The sequence below is a fragment of the Styela clava genome, chromosome 9, assembly GCF_964204865.1.
Source record: "Styela clava chromosome 9, kaStyClav1.hap1.2, whole genome shotgun sequence".
Classification (NCBI taxonomy): Eukaryota; Metazoa; Chordata; class Ascidiacea; order Stolidobranchia; family Styelidae; genus Styela; species Styela clava.
The window spans coordinates 6,788,990-6,804,814 of NC_135258.1; the positions used below are offsets into that span (position 1 = coordinate 6,788,990).

Consider the following 15,825-nt stretch of genomic DNA (forward strand, 5'->3'; position numbering starts at 1 on the left):
TGAGAAACTTTTGATCTGAATCTCAGCACGCGTGGGTTGCTGATGTCAGATAGTTGTCGGTTGCTGAACAATGGGATGAGGGGTTTGTGATCGGTTACTACAATGAGATCTTTACAGCCGAGGATGAAAGACTTGGCATGGTCTAAGCTCCAAGCAACCGCAAGCGCTTCGCCTTCGATGGATGCATAGTTTCTTTCAGCTTGTGAAGTGTGCCGAGAGCCGGCGTATACGAGATGCCAACCATCAGGGCAACAATTTGGGGCTTCATTTGTACCGCAGGTACAATATTTCTGTAGAAGTAGATAGCCAATGCCGTCCTTGCTCCAGTCGCATTGAATCAAAGATGGTCGATGAAGGTCAAATGATTTATTCCCTTCTTCACATAGGGTGATAAGTTTCGCTTTCGATTTTTCAAATATAGATTGAAGAGTGTCGTCCCATATGAATTTGGATCCCTTTTTTATTAGGTCGCGAAATGGGAGCATAATGGGGGAGATGGCGTAAGCCCATGATATTTGATTTACCAAGCCGTGCCAACTTCGAGCGTCGTGAATGTTTGTCGGAGGTGGGAAGTTTTTGATGGAGTCAAGAAGCGCTGGGGCAGGTGCAATCCCAGCAGGGGTTATTTTAAGGCCAGCAAATATGATGGTATCCTGACAGAATTTGAATTTATCAGGATTGAATACTATCCCCTTTTGAACGCTCAGTGTGAGAAAATCCCAAACTTGGTAGAAGGATGATTGAATGTCACTCTCATATAGGCATAGGTCATCCACTACATGCTGTACTTTTTCAATGTTTGACTCTTCTAGATTGAGATCGAGGTTGCCATTGAAAATATCTCCTGCAGATTTAAAACCTTGAATAAGGCGTGTGTTCATAAATCTTCCCCATGGTGTGATGAACGTTGTCAGTGGTTGACTTTCCTCATCTAGTGGGACGCTATAATAGCCATCAGTGATGTCCAAAATAGACTTTTTCGTGTTAGGAGGAATTTTGCAGGCAGCTTTGAATGGAGATGAATTATAGTGAGCTTCTCGTATGCACTGGGCGTTCAATTTCTGTAAATCAATAGTTCGCCGGATAGATCCATTTTTCTTCAAGAGTGTGACCATGGGTGAACACCATGGTGTGATCATGCCTGGAGGTACGGGCTTTACTATGCCCTTTTCGACATCGTCCAGTAGTTTTTGCTTTGCTGGTTTCTCCATATGTATGGGTATTGGAATCGGTGTGTGGCGTGCATATGGGATAGCCTTCGGTTTGAGGTAGATGTGTGCAGGTGGTCCCTGCATTGTGGGGAATGGTGGAGATCGGTCAAAGGCGGAAGCCTTGAAACTATCCAGAATGTACTGTTTCAGTCTAGTTATGTTGTCCTCAGTTGGAGGAAAAGGAATAGACATAGGTCTGGTCGGTAGTGATTGAACCCGTTGATTTGTGATTGAGGGTTTTGTGGGAGACCTTGTGCTCGTAAGAGAGTTTATTGAGCTGGCATTAGGTGATGGCAGTGGAAAACTCTTCGGTAGGATGTCCAATGCTATACATGCATCTTTGCTTAATATAGATGGCGTAGCTTTATCCCAGGTTCAGTAAAGTATAGTTGTTGTTTTGTTTGTTTACCATATCCAATAATATTTATGTTTACGTTGGCATAGCAGTAAGCTTTGATAGTACTACCTCCTACAATGCGAATGCTTTTGTTACATTTTTGTAGAACTCTCTTCGATATGTGCAAATATGAAATATATGGATGTTCAGCGACACATATTGATGCTCCACTGTCCGGTAGTGCTGTCACAGGTTTGGAGCAGATGCTGTTTGCTGTAGACGAAGTATGAGAGATCTGAATTTTGATTTCAGCTGATGAGGAGTGTGGATCTCCAACGTTATAAAGTGAAATTACGCTCAGATTGGCTTTTTCATCCACAGAATCTGAGTCTGACTGGGACTCGGATGATGTCATGGACTGTGCCTGTATTGCATTGCTTTTTGCGGAGAAGCATACTTTCTTGTAATGATTATCTTTTCGACAGTGAGAACAAGTTTTTCCCCATGCTGGGCATCGATTCTTCCTGTCCATTTCTGTGGATCCATGATTAAGACTGCCACATCCCCTACATGCAATGCATCCTGAAGATGACTTCTTGCTAGGGCTTCTCTTTTGACGTTGTCTTTGTGTGGCGAAGTGTGATACAGAATATGATTGTGTGTGGCAGTGTATCGTTTCTTGATTTCGAATAGCCGATTCGTAAGCGGTGGCATACTTAACAACTTCCTCCAAGGTAATAAGGGCCTTTTTGTCTGCGCATTTGGACATGTCAGCCTGAAGGGTTGTGTTGCAGATGCCCTTGATGAGCTGATCCCGAACGTGCCAGTCGGTTTGATCAAACTTGCATGCTTCGCTTGGGCATATGTATTCGCAGTCGTGTGCCACAGAAAGCAGTCTGGCTACAAACTGTGTGACTGTTTCCCCAGTATGTTGCTGCATGTCCATGAATTTTGTTCTGTGCGTAAGAGGATTTAATTCTAGTGTGACAATGTTCCTGATTTTAGATAGGAATTCCTTTTCGGTTAAGTATCTGAACTCTGAACATGTGTTGTTGATGATTTTTTGAACTGCCTGATCACATGCAGAGTAAAGTAAATCATTGGCATGAACACTTGCATGTGGTTGAAGGTTTTTGAATGTTGTCCACACGGATAAAGCAGTGCGAAAATCAGAACTAGACATTCTAGTTGAGAATTCAGGTAACTTTACGGGCAGATTTAGTTTGGTGGGCTGAGAAGAGTTGGATATGTTTTGCTGAGAATGATTCAATATTTTAATTTGATGTGCTAAGATTGTTATACCCAAATCACTTTTAAGAGTATTTTTGTCCAGCTGTGGTAATTCAGTCTCAGTGAGCTCATTAGCATGAAATGTATTTCCATATTCATCGGATCTCTCATCGGGGATGCCGAGAGATTTGAAAAAGGTACTCCAGCTGGTAGCATCTGTTAGTCGCAGCGCCATGTTGGGAAGTCTGATGAGCAGATTCTTTACAGATTACCAACTTGAGTGTCTTTGTATAAATCCAATGTTTGTGAATGAAGAATAACACATTTAACCTAATGTAAGTCTAACTGTTAACAAAGATCTTAATACAACCAAATACTGCAATCAGTTAAATAGAAAATAACACAAACATGTATGATACAGGTAGAGAGAAATGGCATAGAAACAGGATGGCAGAAATGGCATATCCCAATAGAAGCCATCGCGTGGCTCGTTGGTCGACGGGAAAGTAAATCAAAGCCGCATCACGAAACGGAATAATGAATTGTGCCAGTTGGAATCCGCAGCTGGATTCAAACCGCTCTTTCATGAGGCGATATAATCATTATGATATAACTTCTTCGACAAGTAATTATTGGGATGTCGTTTGTAAGTTGTGATATTTGGTATTCCGAGAACGAGACCTCACACATTACAGTTGTATAATGCTTCCTAAAAACAAGAAATGCCTTCCATGACATTAACAAGCAGTAGATGCGTATAAATCCAGAAAGTTGGGCTCGTCCGGGATTTGAACCCGGGACCTCTCGCACCCTAAGCGAGAATCATACCCCTAGACCAACGAGCCGAGCGGAAGGATTAGTTACACATAGGCCGTTATTGTCGTATAACTTATCTATGATATTACCCTGTAACCACTGTCTTCTATGCGTTATCAACTCATCCGTCAGTTAAAGTCGATAAAGACGCAGTATATGCCTTTTCTACCCTTATCAACTTATCTGTCATTTAAATTCGATAACACGTACATACAAACGGTTGGCTATGGACAGATATTTCTAATAGTACCTGTTTCATAGAACCTATAAAAATTCAACGCCACCTGTTGGAGCTGTAAATGCAACCGGGTTGGCCGAGTGGTTAAGGCGTTGGACTTAAGTTCCAATGGGCGATTGTCCGCGTGTGTTCGAACCCCACACCCGGTAGGTTTGCGAAAAAGAACGTCTACATTTTGGTTTCGTTTAGAATGCTCTGGTTGAAATATTGCGGTTCCTTGTCAACAGTGGTAATAACCTGTGAAGAAACATGCAGATTACGTATCAATGTCTTGAAATTGATGTAAAGTTCTGAACAACAATTATTGAACACAAAAATGCCTTTTCTATTTATTATCAACCCATCCGTCAGTTAAAGTTGATAAAGACGCAGTGCAAATCACAACTTCAAAGCGGGCGTCGAGATGAACAGCGTAGGAAAATTTTTAACGGGGAATAATTGCCCTGTTTTTCTGTCATTTGTGATAATTGGTATCCTGTTAATTATCGCTTCGGCGTGACTTGGCATATATAAGTCAGGTGCTTCTAGATTACTTTTGAAGCTGCAATCATGAACAAATTCCAGTAATTAAATAAAATGCGATTTATGCCAATAAATGAAACAGAACGGGCTCGTCCGGGATTTGAACCCGGGACCTCTCGCACCCGAAGCGAGAATTATACCCCTAGACCAACGAGCCACTCTGTAACGCAGAATAAACATAAAGACTTATCCTTATTAAGAATCTCTGATACCTCCTAATTATATTTTCTTCGCAAAATAATTAGATCTCGATATTTGTTACGTGTGTTATCTTGTTAATTGAGGTAAAAGGTATGTGAATAAATAGTAAATAAGCCAAATTTGAGCACTATAATATGTCACTTAATTTCACCCATTAAACAATTAGTTTTGTTTATACTTTAAATGGTCGAAAACTGGGATTCAACACACATTGAACTTGTTCACACCCATGGATCAATAGGTATAAAGTGTACCTGAAGCCATCGCGTGGCTCGTTGGACTAGGGGGAGGTAAATCAAAGCCGCATCACGAAACGGAATAATGAATTGTGCCAGTTGGAATCCGCAGCTGGATTCAAACCGCTCTTTCATGAGGCGATATAATCATTATGATATAACTTCTTCGACAAGTAATTATTGGCATGTCGTTTGTAAGTTGTGATATTTGGTATTCCGAGAAATTTGGTTTCAACACGACCTCACACATTACAGTTGTATAATGCTTCCTGAAAACAAGAAATGCCTTTCATGACATTAACAAGCAGTAGATGCGTATAAATCCAGAAAGTTGGGCTCGTCCGGGATTTGAACCCGGGACCTCTCGCACCCTAAGCGAGAATCATACCCCTAGACCAACGAGCCGAGAGGAAGGATTAGTTACACATAGGCCGTTATTGTCGTATAACTTATCTATGATATTACCCTGTAACCACTGTCTTCTATGCGTTATCAACTCATCCGTCAGTTAAAGTCGATAAAGACGCAGTATATGCCTTTTCTACCCTTATCAACTTATCTGTCATTTAAATTCGATAACACGTACATACAAACGGTTGGCTATGGACAGATATTTCTAATAGTACCTGTTTCATAGAACCTATAAAAATTCAACGCCACCTGTTGGAGCTGTAAATGCAACCGGGTTGGCCGAGTGGTTAAGGCGTTGGACTTAAGTTCCAATGGGCGATTGTCCGCGTGTGTTCGAACCCCACACCCGGTAGGTTTGCGAAAAAGAACGTCTACATTTTGGTTTCGTTTAGAATGCTCTGGTTGAAATATTGCGGTTCCTTGTCAACAGTGGTAATAACCTGTGAAGAAACATGCAGATTACGTATCAATGTCTTGAAATTGATGTAAAGTTCTGAACAACAATTATTGAACACAAAAATGCCTTTTCTATTTATTATCAACCCATCCGTCAGTTAAAGTCAATAAAGACGCAGTGCAAATCACAACTTCAAAGCGGGCGTCGAGATGAACAGCGTAGGAAAATTTTCAACGGGGAATAATTGCCCTGTTTTTCTGTCATTTGTGATAATTGGTATCCTGTTAATTATCGCTTCGGCGTGACTTGGCATATATAAGTCAGGTGCTTCTAGATTACTTTTGAAGCTGCAATCATGAACAAATTCCAGTAATTAAATAAATTGCGATTTATGCCAATAAATGAAACAGAACGGGCTCGTCCGGGATTTGAACCCGGGACCTCTCGCACCCGAAGCGAGAATTATACCCCTAGACCAACGAGCCACTCTGTAACGCAGAATAAACATAAAGACTTATCCTTATTAAGAATCTCTGATACCTCCTAATTATATTTTCTTCGCAAAATAATTAGATCTCGATATTTGTTACGTGTGTTATCTTGTTAATTGAGGTAAAAGGTATGTGAATAAATAGTAAATAAGCCAAATTTGAGCACTATAATATGTCACTTAATTTCACCCATTAAACAATTAGTTTTTTCATACTTTAAATGGTCGAAAACTGGGATTCAACACACATTGAACTTGTTCACACCCATGGATCAATAGGTATAAAGTGTACCTGAAGCCATCGCGTGGCTCGTTGGACTAGGGGAAAGTAAATCAAAGCCGCATCACGAAACGGAATAATGAATTGTGCCAGTTGGAATCCGCAGCTGGATTCAAACCGCTCTTTCATGAGGCGATATAATCATTATGATATAACTTCTTCGACAAGTAATTATTGGCATGTCGTTTGTAAGTTGTGATATTTGGTATTCCGAGAAATTTGGTTTCAACACGACCTCACACATTACAGTTGTATAATGCTTCCTAAAAACAAGAAATGCCTTTCATGACATTAACAAGCAGTAGATGCGTACAAATCCAGAAAGTTGGGCTCGTCCGGGATTTGAACCCGGGACCTCTCGCACCCTAAGCGAGAATCATACCCCTAGACCAACGAGCCGAGCGGAAGAATTTGTTACACATAGGCCGTTATTGTCGTATAACTTATCTATGATATTACCCTGTAACCACTGTCTTCTATGCGTTATCAACTCATCCGTCAGTTAAAGTCGATAAAGACGCAGTATATGTCTTTTCTACCCTTATCAACTTATCTGTCATTTAAATTCGATTACACGTACATACAAACGGTTGGCTATGGACAGATATTTCTAATAGTACCTGTTTCATAGAACCTATAAAAATTCAACGCTACCTGTTGGAGCTGTATATGCAACCGGGTTGGCCGAGTGGTTAAGGCGTTGGACTTAAGTTTCAATGGGCGAGTGTCCGCGTGGGTTCAAACCCCACACCCAGTAGTTTTGCGACAAAGAACGTCTACATTTTGGTTTCTTTGAGAATGCTCTGGTTGAAATATTGCGGTTCCTTGTCAACAGTGGTAACATCCTGTGAAGAAACATGCAGATTACGTATCAATGTCTTGAAATTGAAGTAAAGTTCTTAACAACAATTATTGAACACATATAAGCCTTTTCTATTTGTTATCAACCCATCCGTCAGTTAAAGTCGATAAAGACGCAGTGCAAGTCACAACTTCATAGCAGGCGTCGAGATGAACAGCGTAGGAAAATTTTGAACGGGGAATAATTGCCCTGTTTTTTTGTCATTTGTGATAATTGGTATCCTGTTAGTTATCGCTTCGGCGTGACTTGGCATATATAAGTCAGGTGCTTCTAGATGACTTTTGAAGCTGCAATCATGAACGAATTCCAGTAATTAAATAAATTGATATATGCCAATAAATGAAACAGAACGGGCTCGTCCGGGATTTGAACCCGGGACCTCTCGCACCCAAAGCGAGAATCATACCCCTAGACCAACGAGCCACTCTGTAACGCAGAAGAAACATAAAGACTCATCCTTATTAGGAATCTCTGATACCACCTAATTATATATTCTACGTAAAATAATAAGAGCTCGATATTTGTTACGCGTGTTATCTTGATAATTGAGGTAAAAGGTATGTGAATAAATAGTAAATAAGCCAAATTTGAGCACTACAATATGTCACTTAATTTCACCCATTAAACAATCTCTTTTGTTTCTACTTTAAATGGTCGAAAACTGGGACTCAACACACATTGAACTTGTTCACACCCATGGATCAATAGGTATGAAGTGTACCTGAAGCCATCACGTGGCTCGTTGGTCTAGGGGAAAGTAAATCAAAGCCGCATCATGAAACGGAATAATGAATTGTGCCAGTTGGACTCCGCAGCTGGATTCAAACCGCTCTTTCATGAGGCGATATAATCATTATGATATAACTTCTTCGACAAGTAATTATTGGGATGTCGTTTGTAAGTTGTGATATTTGGTCTTCCGAGAAATTTGGTTTCAACGCGACCTCACACATTACAGTTGTATAATGCTTCCTAAAAACAAGAAATGCCTTTCATGACATTAACAAGCCGTACATGCGTATAAATCCAGAAAGTTGGGACCTCCCGCACCCTATGCGAGAATCATACCCCTAGACCAACGAGCCGAGCGGAAGGATTAGTTACACATAGGCCGTTATTGTCGTATAACTTATCTATGATATTACCCTGTAACCACTGTCTTCTATGCGTTATCAACTCATCCGTCAGTTAAAGTCGATAAAGACGCAGTATATGCCTTTTCTACCCTTATCAACTTATCTGTCATTTAAATTCGATAACACGTACATACAAACGGTTGGCTATTGACAGATATTTCTAATAGTACCTGTTTCATAGAACCTATAAAAATTTAACGCTACCTGTTGGAGCTGTAAATGCAACCGGATTGGCCGAGTGGTTAAGGCGGTGGACTTAAGTTCCAATGGGCGAGTGTCCGCGTGGGTTCAAACCCCACACCCGGTAGTTTTGCGACAAAGAACGTCTACATTTTGGTTTCTTTGAAAATGCTCTGGTTGAAATATTGCGGTTCCTTGTCAACAGTGGTAACATCCTGTGAAGAAACATGCAGATTACGAATCAATGTCTTGAAATTGAAGTAAAGTTCTTAAAAACAATTATTGAACACATATATGCCTTTTCTATTTGTTATCAACCCATCCGTCAGTTAAAGTCGATAAAGACGCAGTGCAAATCACAACTTCAAAGCAGGCGTCGAGATGAACAGCGTAGGAAAATTTTCAACGGGGAATAATTGCCCTGATATTTTGTCATTTGTGATAATTGGTATCCTGTTAGTTATCGCTTCGGCGTGACTTGGAATATATAAATCAGGTGCTTCTAGATGACTTTTTAAGCTGAAATCATGAACGAATTCCAGTAATTAAATAAATTGCGATATATGCCAATAAATGAAAAAGAACGGGCTCGTCCGGGATTTGAACCCGGGACCTCTCGCACCCAAAGCGAGAATCATACCCCTAGACCAACGAGCCACTCTGTAACGCAGAAGGAACATAAAGACTTATCCTTATTAGGAATCTCTGATACCACCTAATTCTATTTTCTTCGCAAAATAATTAGAGATTATCTTGATAATTGAGGTAAAAGGTATGTGAATAAATAGTAAATAAGCCAAATTTGAGCACTATAATATGTCACTTAATTTCACCCATTAAACAATATCTTTTGTTTCTACTTTAAATGGTCGAAAACTGGGACTCAACACACATTGAACTTGTTCACACCCATGGATCAATAGGTATAAGGTGTACCTGAAGCCATCGCGTGGCTCGTTGGTCTAGGGGAAAGTAAATCAAAGCCGCATCATGAAACGGAATAATGAATTGTGCCAGTTGGAATCCGTAGCTGGATTCAAACCGCTCTTTCATGAGGCGATATAATCATTATGATATAACTTCTTCGACAAGTAATTATTGGCATGTCGTTTGTAAGTTGTGATATTTGGTATTCCGAGAAATTTGGTTTCAACGCGACCTCACACATTACAGTTGTATAATGCTTCCTAAAAACAAGAAAAGCCTTTCATGTCATTAACAAGCGGTAGATGCGTATAAATCCAGATAGTTGGGCTCGTCCGGGAATTGAACCCGGGACCTCTCGCAACCTAAGCGAGAATCATACCCCTAGACCAACGAGCCGAGCCGAGCCAGTAAACAATACCTTTGTTTCTACTTCAAATGGTCTGAAATTGGGGTTCAACACACATTGAACTTGTTTACACCCATGGATCAATAAGTATAAAGTGTACCTGAGGCCATCGCGTGGCTCGTTGGTCTAGGGGAAAGTAAATCAAAGCCGCATCACGAAACGGAATACTGAATTGTGCCAGTTGGAATCTGCAGCTGGATTCAAACCGCTCTCTCATGAGGCGATATAATCATTATGATATAACATCTTCGACAATTAATTATTGGTATGTCGTTTGTAAGTTGTGATATTTGGTGTTCCGAGAACGTCTACATTTTGGTTTCTTTGAAAATGCTCTGGTTGAAATATTGCGGTTCGTTATCAACATAGGTACAACCTGTGAACAAACATGCAGATTACGTATCCATGTATTGAAATTGATGTAAAATTCTGAACAACAATTATTGAACACATATATGCCGTTTCTATATGTTATCAACTCATCCGTCAGTTAAAGTCGATAAAGACGCAGTGCAAATCACAACTTCAAAGCAGGCGTCGAGATGAACAGCGTAGGAAAAGTTTCAACGGGGAATAATTTACTTTCATGTCATTAACAAGCAGTAGATGCGTATAAATCCAAAAAGTTGGGCTCGTCCGGGATTTGAACACGGGACCTCTCGCACCCTAAGCGAGAATCATACCCCTAGAACAACGAGCCGAGCGGAAGGATTAGTTACACATAGGCCGTTATTGTCGTATAACTTATCTATGATATTGCCCTGTAACCACTGTCTTCTATGCGTCATCAACTCATCCGTCAGTTAAAGTTGATAAAGACGCAGTATATGCTTTTCCTACCCTTATCAACTTATCTGTCATTTAAATTCGATAACACGTACATACAAACGGTTGGCTATTGACAGATATTTCTAATAGTACCTGTTTCATAGAACCTATAAAAATTTAACGCTACCTGTTGAAGCTGCAAATGCAGCCGGGTTGGCCGAGTGGTTAAGGCGTTGGACTTAAGTTTCAATGGGCGAGTGTCCGCGTGGGTTCGAACCCCACACCCGGTAGTTTTACGACAAAGAACGTCTACATTTTGGTTTCTTTGAGAATGCTCTGGTTGAAATATTGCGGTTCCTTGTCAACAGTGGTAACATCCTGTGAAGAACATGCAGATTACGTATCAATGTCTTGAAATTGAAGTAAAGTTCTTAACAACAATTATTGAACACATATATGCCTTTTCTATTTGTTATCAACCCATCAGTCAGTTAAAGTCGATAAAGACGCAGTGCAAATCACAACTTCAAAGCAGGCGTCGAGATGAACAGCGTAGGAAAATTTTCAACGGGGAATAATTGCCCTGTTTTTCTGTCATTTGTGATAATTGGTATCCTGTTAGTTATCGCTTCGGCGTGACTTGGCATATATAAGTCAGATGCTTCTAGATGACTTTTGAAGCTGCATTCATGAACGAATTCCAGTACTTAAATAAATTGCGATATATGCCAATAAATGAGACAGAACGGGCTCGTCCGGGATTTGAACCCGGGACCTCTCGCACCCAAAGCGAGAATCAAACCCCTAGACCAACGAGCCACTAAGTAACGCAGAAGAAACATAAAGACTTATCCTTATTAAGAATCTCTGATACCACCTAATTATATTTTCTTCGCAAAATAATTAGAGCTCGATATTTGTTACGTGTGTTATCTTGTTAATTGAGGTAAAAGGTATGTGAATAAATTGTAAATAAGCCAAATTTGAGCACTATAATATGTCACTTAATTTCACCCATTAAACAATAACTTTTGTTTTTACTTTAAATGGTCGAAAACTGGGATTCAACACACATTGAACTTGTTCACACCTATGGATCAATAGGTATAAAGTGTACCTGAAGCCATCGCGTGGCTCGTTGGTCGAGGGGAAAGTAAATCAAAGCCGCATCACGAAACGGAATAATGAATTGTGCCAGTTGGAATCCGCAGCTGGATTCAAACCGCTCTTTCATGAGGCGATATGATCATTATGATATAACTTCTTCGACAAGTAATTATTGGGATGTCGTTTGTAAGTTGTGATATTTGGTATTCCGAGAAATTTGGTTTCAACGCGACCTCACACATTACAGTTGTATAATGCTTCCTAAAAACATGAATTGCCTTCCATGACATTAACAAGCAGTAGATGCGTATAAATCCAGAAAGTTGGGCTCGTCCGGGATTTGAACCCGGGACCTCTCGCACCCTAAGCGAGAATCATAGCCCTAGACCAACGAGCCGAGCGGAAGTTTAGTTACACATAGGACGTTATTATCGTATAACTTATCCATGATATTACCCTGTAACCACTGTCTTTTATGCGTTATCATCTCATCCGTCAGTTAAAATCGATAAAGACGCAGTATATGCCTTTTCTACCCTTATCAACTTATCTGTCATTTAAATTCGTTAACACGTACATACAAACGGTTGGCTATTGACAGATATTTCTAATAGTACATGTTTCATAGAACCTATAAAAATTTAACGCTACCTGTTGGAGCTGTAAATACAACCGGGTTGGCCGAGTGGTTAAGGCGTTGGATTTAAGTTCCAATGGGCGAGTGTCCGCGTGTGTTCGAACCCCACACCCGGTAGGTTTGCGACAAAGAACGTCTACATTTTGGTTTCTTTTAGAATGCTCTGGTTGAAATATTGCGGTTCCTTGTCAACAGTGGTAATAACCTGTGAAGAAACATGCAGATTACGTATCAATGTCTTGAAATTATCGTATAACTTATCTATGATATTACCCTGTGACCACTGTCTTCTATGCGTTATCATCTCATCCGTCAGTTAAAGTCGATAAAGACGCAGTATATGCCTTTTCTACCCTTATCAACTTATCTGTCATTTAAATTCGTTAACACGTACATACAAACGGTTGGCTATTGACAGATATTTCTAATAGTACATGTTTCATAGAACCTATAAAAATTTAACGCTACCTGTTGGAGCTGTAAATGCAACCGGGTTGGCCGAGTGGTTAAGGCGTTGGACTTAAGTTCCAATGGGCGAGTGTCCGCGTGTGTTCGAACCCCACACCCGGTAGGTTTGCGACAAAGAACGTCTACATTTTGGTTTCTTTTAGAATGCTCTGGTTGAAATATTGCGGTTCCTTGTCAACAGTGGTAATAACCTGTGAAGAAACATGCAGATTACGTATCAATGTCTTGAAATTGATGTAAAGTTCTGAACAACAATTATTGAACACAAAAATGCCTTTTCTATTTATTATCAACCCATCCGTCAGTTAAAGTCGATAAAGACGCAGTGCAAATCACAACTTCAAAGCAGGCGTCAGGATGAACAGCGTAGGAAAATTTTCAACGGGGAATAATCGCCCTGTTTTTCTGTCATTTGTGATAATTGGTATCCTGTAAATTATCGCTTCGGCGTGACTTGGCATATATAAGTCAGGTGCTTCTAGATTACTTTTGAAGCTGCAATCATGAACGAATTCCAGTAATTAAATAAATTGCGATTAATGGCAATAAATGAAACAGAACGGGCTCGTCCGGGATTTGAACCCGGGACCTCTCGCACCCGAAGCGAGAATCATACCCCTAGACCAACGAGCAACTCTGTAACGCAGAAGAAACATAAAGACTTATCCTTATTAAGAATCTCTGATAATCAGTAATCAGTAATCAGTAATTTATTTTATCACCAAGAAATACACACTCTACATACAGAACGAGATAAGAAAAGAGAGGAAAACAATGCATTTCAGGGTGAAAGGGGACGCGATAAACCAGCATTGGTTATCGAGCAACGACACCTATGAATAGTCTAACATTGGGTTATACAAGAACAAAAATCGAACTAAATACAGTACTAAAGTGAGGAGTCGGACGCCAAAATACTAACATTGGCAGAAATATGTTCAAAAAGACCGGATATTTCCGGACTCACTAAGCAAACGACTCCGAACGCCGACTGGCAGATAACCATGACAACTACGGCACAAATACGGTAACGTCTAAGTGACTGGAGCACCATATTGCAAGCTGGGTTGGACGGTACCGGCACTGTGCTGATGCATGGTTCATAAAGGCTGGGGACGAATTTGTACACGAGGATAATATGAAGAGAGAAAAAAGAATAAAATGTATCTACAGGTTTGGGCAACGGATTAAGAGATCACTAAACCAGGTAATTGCATTGAGTTACATTACTTACAAATAGTCATTTTGTGTGGCATAAATATAACTAATTTCAGAATTTTAAATCACAACGGTTCTGAAGTGCGATCGAATAGGTCATGTAGAATATAGAAATCATTGAATTAAAAAAATGTATATACACAACTGTTCAACAGTTCAATAGGACGGTTCATGCAGAATTTATGTCAATAAACTACATAAATTTAAAGTCACAGCAGTACAATAGCCTACTATGATAAGGCAATTCATGCAGAATATATAAGTCACTCAATTATAAAAATGAAAAATTCACAGAATTACAAACATATAAAATAAATATACTAATAGTATGGGTCAGTCGGACAGCTGTAGTAGCTGATCAACATAATCCTATTTTGGCCTAGACTGTGCTGTCAAATCTACTGGAACCAGAATCCTGGCATATGATACCTCCTAATTATATTTTCTTCGCAAAATAATTAGAACTCGATATTTGTTACGTGTGTTATCTTGTTAATTGAGGTAAAAGGTATGTGAATAAATAGTAAATAAGCCAAATTTGAGCACTATAATATGTCACTTAATTTCACCCATTAAACAATTAGTTTTGTTTATACTTTAAATGGTCGAAAACTGGGATTCAACACACATTGAACTTGTTCACACCCATGGATCAATAGGTATAAAGTGTACCTGAAGCCATCGCGTGGCTCGTTGGACTAGGGGAAAGTAAATCAAAGCCGCATCACGAAACGGGATAATGAATTGTGCCAGTGGGAATCCGCAGCTGGATTCAAACCGCTCTTTCATGAGGCGATGTAATCATTATGATATAACTTCTTCGACAAGTAATTATTGGCATGTCGTTTGTAAGTTGTGATATTTGGTATTTCGAGAAATTTGGTTTCAACGCGACCTCACACATTACAGTTGGTATAATGCGTCTTAAAAACAAGAAATGCCTTTCATGACATTAACAAGCAGTAGATGCGTACAAATCAAGAAAGTTGGGCTCGTCCGGGATTTGAACCCGGGACCTCTCGCACCCTAAGCGAGAATCATACCCCTAGACCAACGAGCCGAGCGGAAGGATTAGTTACACATTGGACGTTATTGTCGTATAACTTATCTATGATATTACCCTGTAACCACTGTCTTCTATGCGTTATCAACTCATCCGTCAGTTAAAGTCGATAAAGACGCAGTATATGCCTTTTCTACCCTTATCACCTTATCTGTCATTTAAATTCGATAACACGTACATACAAACGGTTGGCTATTGACAGATATTTCTAATAGTACCTGTTTCATAGAACCTATAAAAATTTAACGCTACCTGTTGGAGCTGTAAATGCAACAGGGTTGGCCGAGTGGTTAAGGCGTTGGACTTAAGTTCCAATGGGCAAGTGTCCGCGTGTGTTCGAACCCCACACCCGGTAGTTTTGCGACAAAGAACGTCTACATTTTGGTGTCTTTTAGAATGCTCTGGTTTAAATATTGCGGTTCCTGTCAACAGTGGTAATAACCTGTGAAGAAACATGCAGATTACGTATCAATGTCTTGAAATTGATGTAAAGTTCTGAACAACAATTATTGAACACAAATATGCCTTTTCTATTTGTTATCAACCCATCCGTCAGTTAAAGTCGATAAAGACGCAGTGCAAATCACAACTTCAAAGCAGGCGTCGAGATGAACAGCGTATAAAATTTTCAACGGGGAATAATTGCCCTGTTTTTCTGTCATTTGTGATAATTGGTATCCTGTT

The 15,825-nt window shown here is 39.9% G+C and overlaps 20 non-coding genes across 20 annotated transcripts; 8 read left to right on the forward strand and 12 right to left on the reverse strand.

Moving 5' to 3' along the window:
* Positions 1-3,551: 3,551 nt before the first annotated feature.
* Trnap-agg (transfer RNA proline (anticodon AGG)) lies at positions 3,552-3,623 on the reverse strand. The gene has a single exon. It is a non-coding gene; the product is annotated as a tRNA-Pro (tRNA).
* Positions 3,624-3,898: 275 nt separating this feature from the next.
* Trnal-uaa (transfer RNA leucine (anticodon UAA)) lies at positions 3,899-3,981 on the forward strand. Its single transcript has one exon. It is a non-coding gene; the product is annotated as a tRNA-Leu (tRNA).
* A 458-nt stretch (positions 3,982-4,439) lies between these two features.
* Positions 4,440-4,511, reverse strand: Trnap-cgg (transfer RNA proline (anticodon CGG)). The gene has a single exon. It is a non-coding gene; the product is annotated as a tRNA-Pro (tRNA).
* A 613-nt stretch (positions 4,512-5,124) lies between these two features.
* On the reverse strand, positions 5,125-5,196 carry Trnap-agg (transfer RNA proline (anticodon AGG)). The gene has a single exon. It is a non-coding gene; the product is annotated as a tRNA-Pro (tRNA).
* A 275-nt stretch (positions 5,197-5,471) lies between these two features.
* On the forward strand, positions 5,472-5,554 carry Trnal-uaa (transfer RNA leucine (anticodon UAA)). The gene has a single exon. It is a non-coding gene; the product is annotated as a tRNA-Leu (tRNA).
* A 458-nt stretch (positions 5,555-6,012) lies between these two features.
* On the reverse strand, positions 6,013-6,084 carry Trnap-cgg (transfer RNA proline (anticodon CGG)). The gene has a single exon. It is a non-coding gene; the product is annotated as a tRNA-Pro (tRNA).
* Positions 6,085-6,696: 612 nt separating this feature from the next.
* Trnap-agg (transfer RNA proline (anticodon AGG)) lies at positions 6,697-6,768 on the reverse strand. Its single transcript has one exon. It is a non-coding gene; the product is annotated as a tRNA-Pro (tRNA).
* Positions 6,769-7,043: 275 nt separating this feature from the next.
* Trnal-uaa (transfer RNA leucine (anticodon UAA)) lies at positions 7,044-7,126 on the forward strand. Its single transcript has one exon. It is a non-coding gene; the product is annotated as a tRNA-Leu (tRNA).
* Positions 7,127-7,582: 456 nt separating this feature from the next.
* On the reverse strand, positions 7,583-7,654 carry Trnap-ugg (transfer RNA proline (anticodon UGG)). Its single transcript has one exon. It is a non-coding gene; the product is annotated as a tRNA-Pro (tRNA).
* A 937-nt stretch (positions 7,655-8,591) lies between these two features.
* Positions 8,592-8,674, forward strand: Trnal-uaa (transfer RNA leucine (anticodon UAA)). Its single transcript has one exon. It is a non-coding gene; the product is annotated as a tRNA-Leu (tRNA).
* A 458-nt stretch (positions 8,675-9,132) lies between these two features.
* Trnap-ugg (transfer RNA proline (anticodon UGG)) lies at positions 9,133-9,204 on the reverse strand. Its single transcript has one exon. It is a non-coding gene; the product is annotated as a tRNA-Pro (tRNA).
* Positions 9,205-9,798: 594 nt separating this feature from the next.
* On the reverse strand, positions 9,799-9,870 carry Trnap-agg (transfer RNA proline (anticodon AGG)). The gene has a single exon. It is a non-coding gene; the product is annotated as a tRNA-Pro (tRNA).
* A 985-nt stretch (positions 9,871-10,855) lies between these two features.
* Positions 10,856-10,938, forward strand: Trnal-uaa (transfer RNA leucine (anticodon UAA)). The gene has a single exon. It is a non-coding gene; the product is annotated as a tRNA-Leu (tRNA).
* Positions 10,939-11,395: 457 nt separating this feature from the next.
* On the reverse strand, positions 11,396-11,467 carry Trnap-ugg (transfer RNA proline (anticodon UGG)). Its single transcript has one exon. It is a non-coding gene; the product is annotated as a tRNA-Pro (tRNA).
* A 613-nt stretch (positions 11,468-12,080) lies between these two features.
* On the reverse strand, positions 12,081-12,152 carry Trnap-agg (transfer RNA proline (anticodon AGG)). The gene has a single exon. It is a non-coding gene; the product is annotated as a tRNA-Pro (tRNA).
* Positions 12,153-12,426: 274 nt separating this feature from the next.
* Trnal-uaa (transfer RNA leucine (anticodon UAA)) lies at positions 12,427-12,509 on the forward strand. Its single transcript has one exon. It is a non-coding gene; the product is annotated as a tRNA-Leu (tRNA).
* Positions 12,510-12,880: 371 nt separating this feature from the next.
* Positions 12,881-12,963, forward strand: Trnal-uaa (transfer RNA leucine (anticodon UAA)). Its single transcript has one exon. It is a non-coding gene; the product is annotated as a tRNA-Leu (tRNA).
* A 458-nt stretch (positions 12,964-13,421) lies between these two features.
* Trnap-cgg (transfer RNA proline (anticodon CGG)) lies at positions 13,422-13,493 on the reverse strand. The gene has a single exon. It is a non-coding gene; the product is annotated as a tRNA-Pro (tRNA).
* A 1,573-nt stretch (positions 13,494-15,066) lies between these two features.
* Trnap-agg (transfer RNA proline (anticodon AGG)) lies at positions 15,067-15,138 on the reverse strand. The gene has a single exon. It is a non-coding gene; the product is annotated as a tRNA-Pro (tRNA).
* A 275-nt stretch (positions 15,139-15,413) lies between these two features.
* On the forward strand, positions 15,414-15,496 carry Trnal-uaa (transfer RNA leucine (anticodon UAA)). The gene has a single exon. It is a non-coding gene; the product is annotated as a tRNA-Leu (tRNA).
* The last annotated feature ends 329 nt before the right edge of the window (positions 15,497-15,825 follow it).